The sequence below is a fragment of the Macaca nemestrina genome, chromosome 2 (assembly GCF_043159975.1).
Source record: "Macaca nemestrina isolate mMacNem1 chromosome 2, mMacNem.hap1, whole genome shotgun sequence".
NCBI lineage: Eukaryota > Metazoa > Chordata > Mammalia > Primates > Cercopithecidae > Macaca > Macaca nemestrina.
The window spans coordinates 103,975,456-103,981,205 of NC_092126.1; the positions used below are offsets into that span (position 1 = coordinate 103,975,456).

The 5,750-nt window shown below is 48.6% G+C and overlaps 1 pseudogene; it reads right to left on the minus strand.

Moving 5' to 3' along the window:
• Positions 1 to 4,257: 4,257 nt before the first annotated feature.
• Positions 4,258 to 5,169, minus strand: LOC139361452 (large ribosomal subunit protein uL18 pseudogene; annotated as a pseudogene).
• Positions 5,170 to 5,750: the final 581 nt, after the last annotated feature.

Genomic DNA, 5,750 nt, shown 5'->3' on the forward strand with positions numbered 1-5,750 from the left:
ACAGAGCTTCATCCAGGAGCCAGGCAGGGAACAGACGGCATTGGACCTGGGGCTTTTTCGTTTTTTATGATTTCAGGAAGGAATGCCTGTTTTTACAAGGTTCATGGTTAGTGCTCAAATTCTAAGTTGATAGGAATAGTGAGGGGGGCTGTGCAAAGGGGGAGGGGCAGGAGGTGTGTTTTATAAATGTATCAGGCTATAGCACCAGCACTGAATGAAAAGAAGGAAGCCAGCTAGACAGAAAGGGCATTGGTTGTTAAGGTCCCCTTTGGTCCTAAGATCTGGGATTCAAAGACTGGATCTTATTCATTTGTTTTCACTGAGGTGTAAATGACTGATGCACTGTTCTGCTGTCTTTGTGGTTTACTCAAGAATGATAGACAAACTTGTCTGAGCCAGATTCTCCAGGCAGCCATTTCAGGGGGAAACAAAAGGAGATGCACCTCTGTGAGGAGCCCTCCTGTAGCTACAGGAATAACCTCCACCAACGCTTCCAGGAGGAGGAAGCTCTAGTGGGTCAGAAAGGCCAGGGTGTTCCTGGAGCCATAGCTCAGTGACACCTCCTTGGGTCTGTCACCCCATCCCTGGGCCCCATAGGCACCTCTGGCCAAATCACACTGGACTGATACAGTTGGCTCCTTTCCTTGGCTACCCTCAGGAGGGAGTGGGGCCAGAGGGAACTTCTCCTTCCAGAACAAACCCAAAGGCAAATATTTAGTCCTGTAGACAGGTCTCAAGTCCCAGTTTCCAATGCAGCAAGTGTGGGTCCCTGAAGACGGGGTGGTCATGTGCAGATGAAAAGCAATTAGGGAATCAGCCAAATCTTTGCTGAGTGTGTTACACCTGACTCTATGTGGGAAGACAGGACAGTGGTGAACAACTGCGTGGGGAAGTAAACGTCATAGGAATGCACAGGTGGGGGTGAGGTGGGAGCTCAGGGCAGGGGCCTGCAGGAGAGGGAGGAAGTTGCAAGAGTTGTCTGACAAGTCCGAGTCAGCCACGTGAGGAAGGGGTAGAAGATTTTCCAGGCAGGGGAGCAACTTGTGCAAAAGCGCAGAGGTGGGGCCGGGCGGTGGCTCATGCTTATTATCTCAGAACTTTGGCAGACTGAGGTGGATGGATCACCTGAGGTCAGGAGCTCAAGACCAGCCTGACCAATATGTTGAAACCCGTCTCTACTAAAAATACAAAAATTAGCCGGGCGTGGTGGCACATGCCTATAATCCCAGCTACTTGGGAGACTGAGGCAGGAGAATCTCTTGAACCTGGGAGGTGGAGGTTGCAGTGAGCTGAGGTTACACCACTGCACTCCAGCCTGGGCGACAGAATGAGACTGTCTTAAAAACAAAAAACGAACCAAAAAAACCCCACAGGTGGAAGACAGCAGAGCAGCTTTGCCTTGCTGGGGAAGGAGCTGTTTGGGAGATGAGGTCAGAGAGTTAAGTGGGCCACTTAGGAGGGTTCAGAAAAGGAAGGAAAACCCAAAGGTACACTACAGAGTCTTAAACTAACAACACTGGCAGAAAACCAAACGCCCTCAGGAGTGTCTGGTCTTGTTCCCGTGACAGCCAGGACTAGGCGGGGCAGAGGGCCCAGAGCAGCGCTGGCCTTGCCTGGAGCAGCAAGGCTGGAGGTCCTTCACGCTAGATTAAACGCAGATCACGTGGAAGGCCCTTGCATGCCCAGCCCCCTCTGAAGGTCACCGATCCTGAGTGTCTGACATTGATTTGTAGCTGCAGCCAAATGGGAAGTGCCTGGTCAGAGGTTATGTTGGCATGGTGTTTACAGAGTCAGTCCCTGTGTGAGGAGACACAACCCAAAATGGCCAGGGTTGGTGGAGAAAGGCAGGGCCATCAAGAGATTCCAGAGGCCAGAGTGTGGTCAGGATGTTTCTCGTTCTACAAATTCTCCTGAGCCCCGGCTCAGGGCCTGGTAGTCTGCAGGGGCCTGGGATCAAGAAGCCTCCCCTAACTGCCCAGCAGGGGTAAAGACCCCTAATCCAGGACCACACCCAGTTTGAGGGATGGAAAGATCCCTCCAGCCACCCTACTCCCAGCCTGGCCCTGTGGGCCTGGTGGGCCGGGTGTCTTCTGGGCTGGTATGGTCCAGTTTGGGTACTGGAGCTGCAGTTCTATCATTCCATCTTCCCTGAGGTGAGGATTGTGGTGTTGATGGCCAACCGCACATAGGGCCATGGAGGGGGCACCGGTGTCAAATACCAAAACTGGAAAAGCCAGTTGCATCCAATGGGTAAATCTCTCAACTTTTCAATTTTTCAACTGTGAAAAGGATTGACGTCTCTACCTTGCAGGGTTAATGGTTGAAAGAGACAATATGGGTAACGCTGAGGCCCAGGCCCAGCTCAGTCTTCCAGCCATGGCCTGGCACCTTGTGGAGGAGCATTCTCCTGCCCCCCTGAGCTGGATGGACAGAAAAAGTCTCACTGATGAGCAGAGGCCCGGCTGAGCCAGCTTGCTTTCTGGCCAGCCTGAGGCTTATGGCCTGCAGGGGGCAGCAGCGGGACGCACCGCCTAGGCCTGGGCGCTCCTGGCCTGGCTGCTCGGCTCTCTCTGCAGAGTCTGGGATGGAAAGTTCTCCTTTGCGCAGTGAATGCAGCTTGGGTCGATTTGTTTTTAAATGGGTAATGTTTGCGGTTCTTTTATGCAAGCCCTTCACATCTGGCATTCAAAGAAAATAATCAGTCTAGACTATCAGACCCGATAGCAGCTTGTATGAAATTTGGGCCCGACTTTGCAGTAAAAGTGCCTCCCTGCTCCACGCAGGCGCTCCCTCCCTCTCCCTCCTTCTCTTCTTGTGACCTTTTATCTCAGCGGGAGCCCTGACTAGAAAGAGGGTTCTGGAAATGTGGTGTGTTTCTCATTAAGTTTCTGCAGCATAAAAGTCACGTGATGCAAAGCTTTTTTTCCTGTCTCCTTTCTTTCCCGTACGTATCTACAATAACTCCTGCTGCTTAGGTTCCATTTAATTTGAGATGATTGAAGACTGAAATCTTGTTGATACAAATATTTAAAAAAATCTGTTTCTAGGGTGCTGGTGGTATGTTTGGTTCATGTTTCCTTGGCAGTGAGGTGGTCAAACAATTCCAAATAGAATCGGTCCTCTTCTAGGGACCAAACAGGCTCTTTTCTTTTCTCTTTGCACATCTGTAAATTTCTTTCTTTAAAACTTGAGCCTCTGACTTGGGAGATTTTCATGCTGGGTGGGCCCAGACTTCTGAGGGGGCCCAAAGGAACGTTGTGGGGCTGTGAGGAGTCTCAAAGCACTAGGAGGGCCACTGCCGTGAACAGCTGCTCCCTTCCCTGCATCTGCTGAGAGGCTCTCATCTGAGCCCAGTGGTCTGTGGCAACAAATGGAGATAGAGAGCAAGAGAGAGCGAGAGGTAAAGAGAGAGAGAGAGAGAGCGAGACAGCACCATAGGTCCTGACAGCTGCCGAGTCTCCTTTATCTTCTCCTGGGACCAGAGGCTGCAAGTCCTAGACTACCTCTTTCAGTATAAAGCCACAGGTTAAAGTTTGTGCAGCTGATATCTTAAAATAGGTACCCAACTTCATACCTAAAGCACAGTTTTATGAGAGCATGAGTTGAGTCACACTTGTGCAAGTGAGCTTTACACTCACAATGTTGGTGTAGACCATAGGTCCCTCCCTACCCACTGCTCTACAATGCTCGGGCACTGGCCTCCTCTTCCCTTGGGCCCCTCACCATGGAGTCCTGGAGTTCAGGGGTCAGTATCATCACTACCTCATAGCCGTTGAGGGGCGGACTTGCCCATTGGGAGGCAGATCCTCAGGTGGGAATGCTGATGGCTGTCTCAATACCTGGCTTTTTGCTGACTTTTGTCCTTCCCTTCCCCTCCTGCAGCACCATTTCACCCTCTATTACCAACATTCATAGAAGCCTTTAGGATTCAGCCCCACCCGCTTAAGCTTTAGTTCTGAACAACAGAAGAGAAACGAGGAGTAGGGGTATCCATTTCTAGTCTGACTGCCATGAACTCCCTGGGAGACCTTGGGGAGTCCTATCCACCATCTGCACTTGTCCTTGTCTTCACAATCTGGGGTGGATTTGAGGTTTGCTTAACTCCCTTCTAGGTCAAAGAGTTTGTAGTAGGGGTCAGGAAACGGTTGCCTAGAGAGGTCTGCTTTTCTTTCCTTCTTTTTCTTTTTTAGCAGCTTAGTCAATAAATTTATTGTCTTTATCTGAAAAATTCTCATAGAAAATTGTTCGGTTTAGCTCTCAGCAGCCTGTTCTCGAGCTCTGACGAAGCTTGCCTTCTTTTGAGCTACCCAGTGTTTCTTATCTGGGCAAGCGATGTTTTGGAATGATTCTACCTTTTCTCTTTAGCTTCTTTCTTGGGATTCTTCTCATAGCCTGGATTCTCTCATATAGCAACATGGGCTTTCTTATACATCTCCTCCATCATGTATGGAGTTATCCTGTTCTTTATGTATTGAGAAAATTGTTTCTTGTAAGATCTTCAGCTTCTTCCATTAGGTAATGCATGTAATCTGCAACATTCTGACCCATGATGTGCTTCCCGTGTACTTCTGCATTAAATGCCTTGCTTTCAGAATCATAACCGGAGAATCTGTTATTGTGTACTATGAGAGATGGAGAGGCCTCCATTCACAGCCCCCTACAGGGCCCCCAACACTTTATTACCAGTGGTGGTTCTGGCGAGACCTGCCTTCAAATAGCAGGTAAAAACACCCAGCTGACCAGCAATGTTTTCCATATTGTATTCATCTCTGGTCACCTCAACTTGGCCTTCATAAGTCTTGTCCATGCCAGACTTACTGAGAAGCCTGCGGGCCAGCAGCAAGCCAGTACAATATGCTGTAGCATAATGTGTCAGGCCAACCTTCACAGCATATTTTGGCAGTTCACATGCTTAAGCTGTGCAGACTATCATATCCCCTTCTATACAGGCATAAGCAATCTGACAAATGATATCTCTATTTGTCACCAAACTATCATCCTGTATTTGGGTGTGTTGTACTTATTTTGATACAGTATCACCAAGCGTTTCCAAGTATAATAATCGGTTTTACCCTCCTATCATTTTCTGAATTTCACTTGGTTTCTCTTAAAGCAGGCCTTGTTCTTTGACAACTTTAGCAAACCCCATCCTGTAGAACAGAGACCCATGTTCACAGCTCAACACACACCTGCAGGCCTCAGAGGTCTGCTTTTCTAAATAAAGTTTTATTGGAACCCAGCCACACTCATTCATCAGGTCTGTAACTGCTTTTGCACTACAATGCAGACTTGAGTAGTTACCACAGAGACCATGTGCCCTGCAAAGCCTAAGATATTTACCACCTGGCCTTTACAGGAAAAGTTTACCAACATCTGGTCTATGGCTTCAAATTTATTTTATCTTCCATAGGGTGAGGCAGACTTGTCCTCAGAGTCACAGGAATTTTGTTTCATGGAACAAGATCTTGGTGACTTGAATAAAACTGAGGAGGCTGTGACAGGATCCAAGCCATAGAGCAGGTGAAGGAATCTGTATTAGCTGGGGCTGCCATATAAAATTCATTAACTGGATGGCTTAAACAACAGACATTTATTTCTCACAACTATGGAGGCCGAAAGCCCATGATCAAGGTACTGGCAAGGTAGGTTTCATCCTGTGGACTTTTCTCTTGGCTTGTAGGTGGACACCATCTCGCTGTGTCCTTCCTCACATGGCCTCTTCTTTGTGCATGGAGAGAGAGAGAAAGAGA